At 42.0% G+C, this 16200-nt stretch overlaps 1 protein-coding gene across 2 annotated transcripts in view; it reads left to right on the top strand.

The window, feature by feature from the left end:
• Window positions 1-16200, top strand: part of Adipor2 (adiponectin receptor 2) — a 66557-nt gene that overhangs the window by 27604 nt on the left and 22753 nt on the right. Inside the window, exon 1 of one of the 2 annotated variants that reach the window (XM_052174704.1) lies at window positions 856-1106. The exons of the other annotated variant lie outside the window; for it this stretch is intronic. The gene's annotated coding sequence lies outside the window, so the exon portion shown is untranslated. Of the gene's footprint in view, window positions 1-855; window positions 1107-16200 lie in introns of those variants that run through there. 2 annotated transcript variants of the gene reach the window in all.

Below are 16200 nucleotides of genomic sequence, written 5' to 3'. Positions count from 1 at the left end.
ACGTGCAAAGATCCTCTTGCTTTAACCTCTTTAGTGCTTTTCCTCATTGAAAAGTTTTCCCTGTCTGCTTCCCTCCAATCCCTCATCATCAGATCTTAGCTTCTTGGCTGTGAGACCTATTGTGGTCCAAAGGCAAGGACAATAAGATTCTTCTGAGGTCTAAACTAAAGCATCTGAGTTTATTTTATGTGTATTAAGTTTTGAGCTAAAGAGTGTGAAAGATACATTCCTCTTACAACTGAACACGAAGAAAGCATTTTTTTTCCTCTCTGCACACCATCTCCTATAGTTCCTTGTTCTGATTCCTATTAAGGCAGGCTTAAATAGGAAAGCTCACCCGTAGCAAATCACTCCCTCTGGGTAAATAGACACAATGCTTAAGTCGTTTGCAATCGACCACTACATTAAGACCATTGAAAATAATTTTGAATATCTTCTAGGAGTAGTAGGGCATAAATCATCATACGTTAATACAGTAATAAAAACAAGCCCTACTGTTTGAGGAAGAGTTGACTAACGCTTTCGGAATCCCGAAACCTTCACAAGACGACGCCTAGCATTATGTTTGCCGCTGACACAAACACGCTCCATCCCGAGTCATTAAACCGTGGCGGCCCACTCCCTTTTCTGATCTCTTCAAAAATCGTTGAGGAAGCTGGGTGAGCACCGCTGAGGCACTCTGCCTGCACTGTTTACAATTGTGGACCCGGCTGAACTACAACTCCCAAGATGCATCATGCTTCTAAAGCCTCCAGAGGGGAGACTTCCGGTTTAGGCCAGCGCGGCTGCGCACGGGGTGTGGTCTTACTGGCTCGACCCGCCTCGTGCGATGCGCGTCACGGCTACGCGCGGGCGCGGAGGCGGGGAGACGCGGCGGCGGCGGTCGCGGCGGCGCGAGCACAGTCCCGACGCGGTACCGCGGTGGCGGCGGCGGCGGTGGCGGCTCCAGCGAGCGGCCCCCTCCCTCCGCGCCCCCCTCTCCCCTCCCCGAGGCGCTGCTTCCCGAGGCGCCCGAGCCGCGCGGTGAGGCGGCGGCCAACTCGGGTGAGGGGCTGTAGCTCGAGCGCGGCTTCCCGGGCTCAGCACATTGCCCGGGTCGGAAGGAGGTGAGGGCTGAGGGACAGGTGTCCCCGGCACGGGCCGGGAGCGCGCGCCTGGCCGGCTCCGAGCTTGGCCGGAACTCTGACCTGCGGCCGCGCGCCTGGTGCGGGGCCCGAGCCGCGGCCGAGGGGGAGGGGGGCTGGGGCCGCGCTCCGTGCAGCTGCGGTCTCGGGCGCCCGCTGCCCTGTCCCCGCCGCGGGGCTGAGAGTCCAAAGCCCCTCGCTCCGACTCTCTTCGATTTCGGGGCCAGTACCCCCGTGATGGCCCGAGACTGGAATCCTCCCGCCCCGACTCTTAGTTGGTGTCTTCTGCCACTTCTAGGGATTTCTCTGGCAGGCTTGCTTCGGATGGGTTGTGCTCAGCGCGACTTTTCCAGCCACTGGGATGGGAAGGTTGCCCTCACCTTTCCTTAGGTGGCGCTTCAGGCAGTCGCTGCGGGATAGTTCTTGGGCCCAGTTCTGAGCGTCTTTGGGATTTTAATCTGCCCGTGGTTAGCTTGTTAGGGAATTGCTGGTAACGGCTATAAAATAAGTTTTGAGGGGTCCGAGGGAGCGTTGGACAGACAGCCGATACGTCTTTTCTTTTGGCTTTTTTGACCTTAATTTAAACATTTGTTTCTGGAGTTTGAAAACTTCACGAGAGCGTTGAGCAATGCATTTTTGATAGATTACATGACCACCTGGGATTTGGTGGGTACAGTGCTTCTTGGTGGTTTTAGTATTTTAGTGGGATGATCTTTTAGTTGCATTTATTTTTTACTCTGGATGTCTCTTTTAAAAAAAAAACTTTAAAAAATTAAAATACGCTGTTTATTATGGTGTGTGTGAGAGACTCATGTGTTCATGACACACGAGTGGAGATTAGAGAACAACCTGAGAAGAGTTGATCGTCATCTACATTTATGTGGTCCCTAAAATCGAATCGACTCAGGCAGCCAGGCCTTAAAAATTTGCATGGCAAGTGTACTCTCTTAGCCATCTCACTTGACTGCCTTTAATTTTTGTGTTACTGTGCTTACTGTATTTTCCTAAAGCAGAATACCTACCCTTACTCCCCAAGGAACAAGTTAAAAATACTGCAGTCTTTTATGATATTTAGAATTACTTGTTCATAAAACACTTCCCAGCTAAATGTATTTGTTTTTTGTTTGTTTGTGGGTGTGCAGGTTCTCTCTGTAGCCCAAATGTTTATCTGCCTCAGACCTAACAAGAATCCTGCCTTCTGTGCATCAGCATGAATCCTCTACCATGTTGTGGAGACAGGCTGTATCTTTGTAGTTCAGGCAAGCTTTAATTTTTAAATCTTAACTGTGAGTCCAGAATCCTGGTATTATGGACAAATGCTCTACTCAAAGCCTACCCTCCCCCAAACATGGCATCATTATGGCTGTCCTGGAACTCACTCTGTAGACTAGGCTGGCCTTGAGCTCAGAAATCTACCAGCTTCTGCCTCCCAAATGCTGGGATTAAGGGTGTGTACCACCAGTACAACTCAAAAAATAAAGCTCAAAGCCACACACACACAATCTTTTAAGTAGCATACAGATCAACATTTAATATGAGCCACCTATATAAAAATTATCATTAGGAGTCTACAAGGATAATCACAAAATAACCTCTTAAATGATAAAATTTCCAAGTAATTTTTACTTTTATATTTCCTGACTCATTTTATTTCTGTACACTGAATATACTTCCCACTCACAACACTTCTGAGACAGGGTCTCAAATTATAGCCCATGCTGGCCTTAAACTCACAGGCCTGCCTTGGCCTCCTGAGTACTGGGATTACAGGAACGTATAACCACAGCCAGCAGTAGACACCCACCACACACTGACTTTCTTTCTCTAGGGGGAATTAATGTTTGTCAGTTCTAAAGTTTCAAGTGTCTTCTTACCACAGGCCACTCTAAGATCTTGTCACAAATCCTGCTCATGTGTACACTGCTTATAGAATAGAATTCTTCATTCTTTGAAATTTGTTACAGTGCTGGTTGTGAATGAACTGTAAACTAAAACTATTTTAGCAGCAGGGACTTCCACCTGTAGGCTTCAGCAGATTGGTGGTAAATTATGAATTTTTTTGAGAAATTCAAATTAAGTATGAAAGATACCTTCCCAGTCTGTCTGTAACTGGCTACCCATCAGTTTATGTTTCAGGCTTTGGGCTACTTAGCAGATTTTATCTTCTGTGGATAAGAGTAAGATTTCTGAAGCTTAACGTGTTTTTCCATCCTTGTGTTCATTGTCCAAACTTCAAAACAAATGAAAAAATTTCCCCATGAATAATATCATTATGTAGTGAACTCAGTATAAGTCATGTTTTGTTTAAAAAAAAAAAAAAAAAGCCCAAACACTTATTTCCTTTTTTCAGAGATTGACAGACTTCACAGTAAACAGGTCAAGTTCTGCCTGCTGCCTGTTGTAAATAAAGTTTAACTGGGATATAGCCACATGCAGTTGTTTAGGTTATTATCTGTGAGTTGCTGTTAGTATACAAAGTTGAGTTGTTACATAGTTGTCTTAGAGACTCATGGACTGTAAAGCCTAAAACATTTATTATTTATTATCCTCAATAGACAAAGAAAAAAGTCAGTGTGTCAGGAATAAGGTGAAGAGTCATAGGTCAGAACACCTGACATCCTCCCTCCATGGTGCGGGTGCATGTGCATCGTGTATTCTTCCTCCCTCTTACAAATGGGGCATGCAGGCACACAGGGTTATTCTTTGTTTCTAATTCAGTCTATTTCCCTTTGGCTTTTCTTGGATTTTTTTTTGTTTTTGTTTTTTGCCTTGTTTTTCTGAAAGTTATTACTGCTTTGACTGTCTTTGGGCATGTGTGGCTTTGTGGAGATCTCATGCTGCACCCTCCTGAAACAGTCAGTAGTCCTTGGAAACCCACTTGAAACCCTCTCACCCTCAAGACCGTCCCTCCAGTGGCTTCCCTGTCATCAGCATTCTCAGTCTTTAGCTTGCAATCAGTCTTAGCACTTACCTATCCATATCTCTGCATGTTTTGATTTTATGTATTCTTCTGTGGGCTTACCTGAAATGTCTAAAGCAAACATTTGAAGATTTAGAAGGGAATCAAAATAGTAGCATGTATTATCACTTTGGGTGTGTTTGTGGTGGGAGGAGGGAGGAAGAGGTGGAGGTATATGTGCGTTGCTGTCACTGTCATCTTTTTAAATCTTGTTTTATATTAGGCTAAGTCTTGAGCAAGTCTTTCAGACTTGGCTGGAAAGACATTGTGCTGTTAAGTTGTGTGGGGATATATATAATTGTTTAGGGAGCATGCATGCTATGTTACACATTTGCTAAGCAGAAGACAATTTTGGGGTCAGTTCTCTTCTATTTTTATGTGGGTTTCAGGAATCAGACTCAAGTCATCAGGCTTGTTCAAGTAAGTGCCTTTACCTGCTGAGCTGGCTCTGAGCTCACTTAGCTGACCCTGTTATCTTTCTTTTCTTTTCTTTTTCTTTTTTTTAGTGTAACATTGATTACTACTGTTAGGACTGTCCCCCAACCACTCTTTTTTATTTATTTTTTCCCTCTGAGACAAGAGTCTGGCCATATAGCCCAAGCTGGCCTTTGGACTCTTAATCATTTTCCCTGGCCCTTCTAAATACTTTGATCATAGGTGTGTGGGGCTGTGTCTAGGTGACAGAATTCTTGTCTATAACATGGTTGGTCACGGTCATAAACAGTGACTGATTATTACTCCCAGCTCGTGGGAGGTGGTAGCCAAGGGATTAGGAATTTAAAGTCATCTTCTGGCTCCATATGATGATCAAGGCCAGATTGAAACTCATGAGACCCTGTCTCAAAAACCAAAAATGGGGTGGAGGCATGTCGCTATAGATTCAGCTCAGTAAAGTGCTTTCCATGCAAGCCTAGTGACCTAAGTCTAATCTTCAGAACCCATGTATGGTGACTAAGACAGATGGATCACTGGGGCTTACTGGCCAGCCATTCTAACATAGTTGTCAAATACAGGGAGAAATCCTGTTTCCAAAACCAAGATGGAAAGCTTCTAAAGAATGATTAGGGGGCTGGAGAAATGGCTCTGTGGTTAAGAGCACTGGCTGTTCTTCTGGAGGTCATGAGTTCAAATCCCATGGCTCACAACCATCTGTAATGAGAAACAAATAATAAAAAACCTGGGGCCTGGAGTGAGCAGGGCCAGAGCAAGAGGGAGAAGGGAAGGGGAGTAAAAAAAAAGAATGACACCTGAGGTTGTCACTTGAGGCTGACGTCTGTCATTTAACACACCACCCCAAGCCCCACCCCTACCCCTGCATGCATGCATGCCATGTACTCACCTACCTATGTATACACATACATGCAAATAAGTGAATGCTCATGTTCTTGGTTTAGGGGGATGGAAGGAGAAACGCCACTTATACAAGTTGGTCTTTGATTTCCACATGTACACCATGGCACACATACACATGAATACTCTCAAAATAAAGTATATAATATAACAACACCATGAGCCTCCCAAAAACTCTTCTAAACCCTCATATCCTTTAAAACCAAAAGCAAAAAAAAAAAAAAGAATCTTTTCCATAGACTTTTTTAGTTGCTTTAGTCACTTTGGGCAAAGCTTTGGGGATCATAAATTATGTGAATAGCTGAAAAATTAGAACAGTTTTTGTTTTTTGGATATGTTAATCTTTTCAGTTTGTAGTTTGTACCCCTCTTCCCATGGCATATTGTGCTAAGGTCTGTTACTCCGTTAGCCTTAGCTTTGGAGGTTGGGTCTCATTTGAATTCTGTGTATTGTTTCCTACCTGTGATGGAGCACTCTGAAGGGTAAGGCCCATGAACCGAGAGTTCTAGGCCAATTTGGCCTAAGTTGCAAGACTGCAACAAATGTCTTAGTGACTTTAGAGAAACATGCACTCATGGTAACTAATGGTTTTGAAGAGCTTAACATCTTAACTGCATCTGAAGATCTTAACTGCAGTCACATTAACATCTTAACATGACATACATGAAGTTGCATTTTTATCCACTTTGTTCTGTTTTACACTTGCATTCTTCAATCGTGCTAGGAGTATATACAATTTTAGACATCATTGAGGCATCTAACAAATTTTATCATTGGTGGGATTCTTCAGTGAGATCAGAGCTTTTAAAAACGTTGCTACAAGGTCCATATTAAAAGCATAATTGTCGGAAGGCAGATGGTCACTTTTGAGGTAAGTTACCTAGATGATCTGAGGCAGCAGTGTCCAACCAGCTCTCAGTATCAGGACCTCCGTTCTTTGCTGGGTTTATTTGGTTGTAACTTGGATTCTCCACACTGAATTTTTCTTATCTTGGCGGTGGTGTGGAATTGTGCTTCTTTATGTGAAATAGCACTTGGGAGCTCAGCAGGTGATGCTATGTTGACTTTCAGCAGCACATTAAAAATAATTATGGATTTTTTCTATATAAGTAAATTGCCATGTACCTTGTTTTGTTTATTTGCTTGTTTTGGTGGTAGTGGGAATTGAACCCAGGACTCTGCCATTGGGCTACATCTCTAGCTGTTGCTGTTCTTATTGTGCTTTATTATTATTTTGACACTGATACAGAGTCTTATTCTGTAGTCTAGGCCTGACCATCAACTTGTGATTGTCGCACATCCATTAGGAGTAATTATCTGGCTAAACATTTATCATCTGTCACAGCTCCACAAGTTCTTGGAGAGTTAGAAAACATAATTAAGTCATTAGTAAAGTTTTGTATAGATAAACCCAGTCAATATTTTATCTTCTGTCCTAGCACCTATAATAAATCGTTAGTTCCCTTTTTATGACCTTTGGTTGATGGTTTTATAACCTCTTGGAATGTGCTCTGAGTAGGAGAATGTCTGCTACTGTCTAAGAGGCAATTAGCTCACAACACTAAAGACTGGTAGAGTTTTCGTTGCAGTTTTGACTATCAGAAAGGACCTATCAGCAGTCCCACTGTAAAAGAGCTTAATAAATACTGGTATAATCTTAGGAATTCTTCAAGGATCATTATTAAGAATTAAGTCATCTATTTGTCTATAGCATCCCTACAAGACAGCACATCTTCATTCTGCAGAGATCTGCTCAAAAGGCTGGGCTAATACCTAGTGATTATTATATATGTTTAATAATAACAGGAAAAACATATTAATAGTAGGAATCTTTTCTCAAATGATTTTCTCCTAGGCCTTGCCTATGGGAGCTTTGTCATAGATTTTTAATCCAAAGCGAAGTCATCTCAGGAAGATCACCTGCTAGCTACTAGTTTGTCCCTTGATGGCTCCTGACAGTGGAGAACTTACTTGGCCTAGTGTGTGTGTGGCCCTAGGTTCAATTACTAGCACTATCAAAAACAATTAGAATGATTCCATTTTTTCCCCCATAATATTATAGCAGTATTAGGGCCAGTGAGATGGCTCTTCAGATGGAGTCATTTGCTGCCAAGCCTAATGATCTGAATTTGAGCCCCAAAACTAACATAGTTGGAAGGAGAGAACCAACTCCTACAAGTTGTCAACATATACTCTTACAAATAAATAATAAAAAGTTAAAACCCCAAAACTGCAGTGAACATTCTCACCAAGACTTCCTGATCCTGTGTTTAAGATTTTTGGCAGGTTGTTAGTGGTATGTGTGTGTTGCTGAGTGAGTACAGGGCCTCATGCGTGCTAGACAAGCACTCTGCAAATGTTTTCCCGAGTTAGGGACTTGCTGTGTATTTCTGGTTGGCTTTTAACTTCATATGTAATCCAGGTTGACTTTAAACCTCAACCCCAGTTTGGTCACAAGAGTGCTGAGGTTATAGAAATGTGTTTAGCCCTGTAAGTGTTAACGTTGTGTATTGGGAATTATTAAGGGTTGTGGTGTCAATTTAAGGTTTAAAATAGAAAACATAAGTAAGTACTCGGTTGGATTGTAGGCAGATAGACAGAATGTATGAAACTACAACTTTTGTGTATATGTATACTTACTGAGTTAGAAATTAGGTCCTTGGGATTGGGTATTTAGGTTCGTACTAGAATATAGAAATACTTGAACCAGGTTTGTCAGTTCACGTACTTACTCCCAGCACTTTTTTTTTGTTGTTGTTGTTGTTGTTTTTGGATTTGATTTTTTTCGAGACAGGGTTTCTCTGTATAGCCCTGACTATCCTGGAACTCACTCTGTAGACCAGGCTGGCCTTGAACTCAGAAATCCGCCTGCCTCTGTCTCCCAGAGTGCTGGGATTACAGGCGTGCACCACCACCGCCTGGCAATCCCAGCACATTTAATCCAGGCAGAGGCAAGTGGAAATCTGAGTTAGTTCAGTGTGATCTGTAGAGAAAGTTTTAGGACAGCTAGGGCTACACAGAGAAACCCTGGCTCAAATAACAAACCAGAAAAAAGAAAATACTTAGCAGTTCAGTTAAAAAGCCAGGTATGTGAGTTGTTAGGTCTGCCAATGAAATAACCACAGACTGGAGGGTTCAAACAACAAATGTGTTTACTGAGTCCTCGAGTCCAGAATTCCAGGTTTAAAATGTCAGTAGACAGGCTGTGCTTCTCTTTATCCTGGGCATGCATCCCTGGTGTCTTTCTCTTACAAAGACAGATTGCATTAGAGCCAGGCATCCTCCTCCCCACCCCCACCCCACTTGCCCTGGAGACAGATTTGAGCTGTATAACCCAGGCTGGCTTTGAACTGCCTCCCGGATACTGGAATTACAGGCCTATCTATCATATCCAGCCTAGGGTCCTACTCTTCTTACTTCATTTAGTTTTAATTACCACTTTAAAGGCTTTTTGTTTTTGTCTAAATATAGCCATAGAGGCTAGAGAGGTGGCAAAGATGATATTTTAAAAAGTGTCTTATTTGTATGTGTGTTTTGCTTTTATGTCTGTCTGTCTGTCTACCACATGTGCACTTGCCCTCTGGAACTTTAATGGATGGTTGTGAGTTGCTATATGGGTGCTGATAATAGAACCTTGGTCCTCTAGAAGAACAACCAGTGCTCTTAATCTCTGAGTCATCTCTCCAGCCCTAATAGATATAATTTGTTTGGAGAGGTTTGTAGGAATGAAATTAAAAAAAAAATCCTTATAGAAATTATAGAAAAGTTTTTTTATTTTTAAACAAGGAATAAAATTTGGAGGGGTTTTGGCAGAGGAATGACATAATTTTTTTTTTCTTTTTCCCCAGACAAGGTCATGCAATGAAACCCAAGCTGGCCTTAGACTCATTATATAGCCCAGGCTTTCCTCAGTCTTGTGGCAGTCCTCCTGCCTCAGTCTCCTAGAGTAAAGGAATTACAGATGATACCTGTCTGAGGGTTTTTGTTTCAATGGGCACATTGTTGAATAAAAAAAAAAAAGAGGCTGGCCAGATGTGGTGCTCATGCCGGTGATTGTGGCATTCGAGATGCAGATTTAGATACAGGAGAGATACCAGGAGTTTGAGGCCAGCCTGGGTGAGAGCCCAGACAGGGTGAGACCTTGTCTGAAAAGAACAAAACAAAATGGGGCTTTAGGTATGGAAGTAGAAGAGGGAGACTGGTTAGAGAATCCTCTAGGTCATGGATACTTTGACAGTGGCAGGGAAGAGGAGAAGAAATGTACCACTGTACACTCTGATGAAGGAAACCTGTAGTGTTAGGGTTAGGTGGTTGCTGCAGCAGAATATATTTAGGAAGGTAAAACACTTAAGTCATTGTAATGTCTGTGAAAGTTCTGGATTGGGTTAATTGAGGTGGCAAGGCTTACCCTAAATGTTGGTGGCCCCACTTCATGGAATGGGTTCTTGGACTCACTAAGAAGGAGAAAGTGAGCCACGTATGGCTGTGTGTCATGTGTCTGCCTCCTAACTTTGAATGCAGTGTGACCAGCTGCCTCAAGCCTTACTGCTGTGACGTCTTCACCTTGATGGACTATCTCCTTCCACTGTGGGCCAGAGCAAGCCCTTCCTTAAGTTGTTTTTGTCACGTATGTTGTCACAGTACTAAGAAAAGAGCTAATAGATGAGTACGTGCGTGGTACAGGAAAGGTGGGACAAGTAAATAATGCCATCACTGAGTCAGGCAGGCTCAGCTACTGAAGAACCTGTACGGAGGCTACAGTTTGCCAGGAAGTGTACCTTTCAGACAAATAGTCTGTTTGGAATGTAAAGGCCCTAGCAAGTACTATAGATAATGGATGCCAGGGTCGTTAGAATGGCTTATGAATATGTTACTAAGTGATTTTCTTTACAATTGTTTTGTTTTTTGTTTTCAAGATACCTCCCTTCCCCCTTAGATAGAGTCTCCTGTATGTTTGTTAAATAACTGAGGATGATCTAGGATTTCTGGTCCTCCTGTTTTTACCTTTGTGTTTTTATCTACCTATGGGGGGGATATAAGGAAGAGAATGAAATTTACAAAAGAGAAATGGGTGAGAGTAACTTTTAAGGATTATGAAGATTTTTCTTTTTTTAATCTGGTTGGCTGTTTCTTTTTTGAGATGTGACCTCGATGTGTGGCCATAGCCTAAATTCACTATTATAGCCCTGTCTGGCCTCAAACTGACGGGAGGCTTTCAGCCTCAACCTCCCCAATTCTGAGATTACTGGTGTGAACTATCACATCCAATCTAATTTTTTAATTTTAAAAGTAACATCTATTAGTCATATGGATTTTGCTGTGACATTTTCACTTATGTCCATAATGCATTTTGATCAATTTACCTCACAGTCGTGTTCCCTTCGCCCTTCCTTTATCCTCTTTTTCTTAACTAGGTCTCTTATACCTCGATGTCACTTTTTAGGGGTGGTATGAACTAGTGAGTTTCATTAGGGATTTTTACAGGAATGTGGATGAGCGTTTGCTTACCAGTGGTTATACCAATGAAGAAAGTGTTGCTCCCCACCCTATTTTATTTTTATTTATATTAGAGATGAGCAGTGAAGGTCATCTACCTGCTTGGCTTTGTCCCCCAAGTCCTGGCATTAAAGGACTATGCTATCATATCTGACTAAAGATTTATTTTTAAATGTTACATGTATATATATATCTGTGTGATTACATGTATGTATGTGTCTGTGTGACTTGATGCACATGTAGTGGAGGTACCACAACTCCCTGCCTTGGCACCAAATTTTTGATGACAAAAACAACAAAAACAAAAAATCCCAAACCTCAGAATCAGGGAAATAGAGCTTATTCAAAGGAACCAAATAAATGCTCAGAAACTGTCCATAAGGAGGCACTGAACCAGACATAGGCACAGCTTAAATATCTTAAATTTTATTGGGTTACTAAATGAAAACCACAGAGAAATAACTAACAGACACAGTATATGAACAAAGAAATGGAAGTAATACAAGGAATAGAACAAATTTTGAAATTGAACAGTATGATAACTGAATTGAGGAAGCCATTGTTAATGTGTTACTTTCCTTTCTTGTAGCTGTGACAAGATACCAGACAAAGTATGTAAAAAAAAGGATAGGTTTAGTTTGGCTTATAGTTATAGTGGTTCTCAACCTGTAGACTGAGACCCCTTTGGCAAACCTCTGTTTCCAAAAATATTTACATTATGATTTATAACAGTAGTAAAATTATAGTTACAAAGTAACAACAAAAATAATTTTATGGTTGGGGGGTCACCATTGTAGTGTGTAGTTTTTGCTAACCCATAAGCTCTGGGCAGACTGTGCTACCAACCCCACCCAGATTCCCTTGGACACACACACACACACACACACACACAAACTCCAGTTACACACACACACACACATACACGCACACACACACACACAAACTCCAGTTAATCTTAAAATGCCTTTGCTAACTCAACTACTGGGCACTCCTAAACTTTCCCTGCCACCCCAGGCATAATCGGACAGGGTGGCCATTGGCCACTTCAACTGAAAACTCACACAAAAAGCTAGTCATCTTTTCTCTCTCTCAAGCATGGTGAAATTCCTTCTCCCTCCCCTGTGTCTGCTAGTTTGCCTGCGGGGACCTGGAAATCCCACCTATTCCACCAGCTCATTGGCCCCTAGCCTTTATTGATGGGTCAAGAACCAGTTGGGGAACAGGACCCTAATTAGCATCAGAACCACCCCCTACACACCATAACATGAGGTACTGTATTAAAGGGTCTCGGCATTAGGAAGGTTGAGAACCAAGAGGAAACCGTCCATTTGTTGTAGGGAAGGTATGGCATAATCACTCTCTGCCTGTGGTTATCAGGAACAGGCTCTTGGCTGCTGCTTCATACATCTATGGATCAGGAAGTAGAGGTCAGATGGAAACCAAGTTGGGCTATAACTTTCAAAGGTCCTAGTGCCCTACTTCTACTAACCAGGCCTCATCTCCTGAAGCTTCTGAAGCCTTCTGAAATAGTACCCCTACTGCTTTCAAAAAAAAAAAAAAAAAAAAAAAACCAAGCCCAAGGGGGCCTTCAAAAATTAAACAATTTAGATTTGAACAGGCAGAAGATTTGGTAAACTTGAAGAAAAGGCATTTAGCTTCATTTAGAAGTTTGAAAAAGACAAATGAAAAGGGAACAGTACCTAAAGAACTTGTGGGATACGATTAAGCAATCTAATCAGTACATTTTGTGAGTTTCAGAGGGAGAAAAGAAGGACAAAAATTATTTTAAATAGACAATGATAGAATAATTTTCTAATTTGACCTAAGAGTTGAGTCTGTAAAATTGCCAAGTTTAATTAGTTGAAAGTAACATAAACTCAAGGAGATGCACCCTGAGATGCCCAAACCCTCGAAAACCAGGGCAGCTTGGAAGTAGCAAAAGAAAAATACCTGGCAAGGATTCTGCTAAGTGCAGATTTCTTTTTTTTTTTTAAAGTTATTTTTATTTTTTTAATGTGCATTGGTGTTTTGTCTGCATTGTGAGGGTGTTGGATCCACTGGAACTGTAGTTAACAGACAGTTGTGAGCCGCTGCGTGGGTTCTGGGAATTTGACCTGGGTCTACTGTATCCATCAAAAGTTTAAAGAAAAAAAGAAAAGAGGCATTTTGGAGAAACAAAAGCTGAGAAAGTTCATTACCATGAGATCTGCCCTATAAGAAATGCCAAAGGGGCTAGGCTGTGGTGGCGCATGCCTTTAATCACAGCACTTAGGAGGTAGAGGCAGGTGGATCTCTGAGGCCAGCTTGTATAGAATGAGTTCCACTATAGCCAGGGCTACACAGAGAAACCGTGGCTTGAAAAACCAGATGTGGGTCTCCCTGCCCTTGTAGATTGTCAGCAAGCCATATATTGTCCTCAAGGGCATTGGGAACAGAGACAAAGGTCTCGGTGGGGATGTTCAGAAGTCCTGTGAGTAAGTAGGGTGAATAACCACACCAGGACCAGCTAGCAGGAGGCAGATCAACTTTACTCAGGGTGATTCAAGGCTTAAAAGTTTTGGAGGACTGAGGGTAGGAACATCTAAGATGGGCAAAGATCTTTGGTGGAGGGCTTAGGGCACCAGAAAGCCTTATTAGCATTTGAGAGCATTTCAGGGAATCTCAGTTGCTGGCTCAACAGGTTTTAATCAGGAGAAAGGAAATTGATCCTGTAATCGAGACTACATGACATTTTGTAGGTAGAGGTGTAAGTGGGGGCTTAGGATCCCCAGACAAGGTCAGAGAAGGAGAAGCCCAACTAATTAAGGTAGTCTTCCAGATTGCTCTGAGGCCAGAGGCTCTCCTGTCATGGTGGACTTCAATCATCATTTGCAGTTTTCCTACAACCAAAACCAAACCAAACAAACAAAAATACCAAAGGAGAATCCTTTATGTGGAAGTGAACTACTAGCTGGTAACTTGGAGCCAACTAAAGAAAATGGTTTGTGTTAAATGCAGAAGCATTATGTTAACAATGTGTATGTATGTTTTAACAAATAACTTTGTAAAAAGGAACCAAAGAAAAATTGAGAAACAAGATTGAGGAAATCACTAGAGGAAAGCAACTAAAGTAACAGTTGCTTTCTTTATATAATTCATCTGCTTTATAGGATTACAAAGTGAAGGAGTGAAATAATTATATACATTAATGCTGCACAGTGTCATAGCATACACTTACATCTGTTCATCTAGCTATTTGATTTTTATTTAGACAGGTTTTGTAGCTCAAGCTGAGTAGATATTCAGGATGTACCTGAATATCTGATCCTGCTTCTGCCTTCCAAGTGCTGGGATTATAGTCACTGCACCCAGTTTATTTATGATATGTGAGTACACTGTAGTTGTCTTCAGACACTAGAAGAAGTGTTGAATCCCATGACAGATGGTTGTGAGCCACCATGTGGGTGCCGGGATTTGAACTCAGGACCTCGGGAAGACTAAGCAGTCAGTGCTCTTTAACCACAGAGTCATCTCTCCAGCCCTCATGTCTTAATCAGTTTTGTGTTGCTATGACAAAGTACTGTAGATTGGGTAAAGAATAGACTTTTATTTTCTCATAGTTCTCATAGCAAAGAAGTCCAAGATTAAGGTACTGACAGCTTTGGTGTGTGGTGAGGGCTGCTTCTGGTTCCAAGATGGGTTTGGGGGTTTGGTTTGGTTTGGTTTGGTTTGGTTTTTGCTTGCCATGTCCTTTGGAGAGGTGTATTCTTACACCTGATGTGGGCTAAACTTTATTAATGTTGTGTATTGGTCTTAGAGTTTCTGTGAAGAGACACCATGACCATGGCAACTCTTACAAAACATTTAATTGTGGCTGGCTTACAGTTCAGAGGCTTAGTCCATTGTTGTCATGGCAGAAAGCATGGTGGCTCACAGGCAGATATGGTGCTGGAGAGGTAGCTGAGAGTTCTGTATCTGGATCAGCAGGCAGCAGGAAGAAGCAGTGAGCCACTAGGCCTGGCTTGAACTTCTGAAACCTCAAAGCCCACTGCCAGTAACACACTTCCTCCAGCAAGGCCATACCTCCTAATAGTGCCACTCCCTATGGGCCTATGGAGAATTTTTATTCAAATTGCCACAATATTCCTTGCAGGGTTTCTTGTTTTTTTGTTTTTTTTTTAAATTAGGATATAGATAATATATTGTGACTGGTTTGGTTAATTCTTACACCTTCCTTCCAGGGTTCTTATATAGTTGTTTATTTGCTTAGTGATTGACAGGCTTGTTTTAGTGAAGTCTATTTATTTCTGCTATGTCATACACTACTTGGTCCTGGAAACATGATTGGGACAACTAGGGAATGAAGCAAGGACAGACACACAGATGTGTACAGAAACGCTTGCTCTGATGCCACAATACATTCCTTTATTTACAGTATGAGAAAATGGCTAGCGTGTCTCTGTAGGAAGCCTTTGTAGAGTCTTAGGTTGCTGCCAGTTGGCAGGAGGAAGCTGCCCGATGCTGGTGTTGCTGGATCAGGACACTTTGCCAGTTCTCTGAGCCTGACCTGGGGAAAGCTTTGCCAGTTCCTACAGGTCTGAGGCATTGGGGGTTCTTGTAAATACGCTGCCATTCACTTCTAGCTTCCCATACTCCCCACAGGCCTCTGATAGTATTCCTTAGGGAGCTACAGTTTGGGATGTGCCTTCAGTTACCCTGGGAACAATAGTCTTGCTTTTGTGTGGGGCTTTTTTTCCTGGACCATACTACGCTGCTCAACTGCTAATTGCTGTGCAATTGCCCTGTTGATTTCTACTAACACCCTAGCTTAAATTGTAACTTGTTACACAGAATAATCAAAACGCTGTTGTTTTCTTTATTTGAAGGAACCACTTTTGAGTTCAGTGTTTAATTTTTGTTCTGATGCTACTATTTATATGATTATATTCTGCAAATTTAAGTGAAGTTACCCTGTATTTTGATTCTACTCCCAAAGGCGGTTCTCTTTTGTTGGGGGTAGAGTGTTAGAGGTTGAACTAGGAACTCACCCATGCTTAGGTGAGTATTCTGTCACTGAGATATATCCTTGGTACTTGATGTTCTTTTTAGGCTTGAGCCTAAAAAGTGTTTCTTCTGTTTTTCACCCTGGACAAAATCTTACTCCAGTCAAACATAGTAATGCACACCTTTAATCCAACAGTGGAGGCAGGGGCAGGTGAGTTCAAGGTCACCCATGTATGCAAAGTGAGTTCTAAGGTAGTCAGACCCACACAGAGAAAACCCTATCTTGAT

The sequence above is a fragment of the Apodemus sylvaticus genome, chromosome 2 (assembly GCF_947179515.1).
Source record: "Apodemus sylvaticus chromosome 2, mApoSyl1.1, whole genome shotgun sequence".
In the NCBI taxonomy this organism is placed as follows: Eukaryota; Metazoa; Chordata; class Mammalia; order Rodentia; family Muridae; genus Apodemus; species Apodemus sylvaticus.
This window is presented reverse-complemented; position numbering and strand designations above follow the sequence as displayed.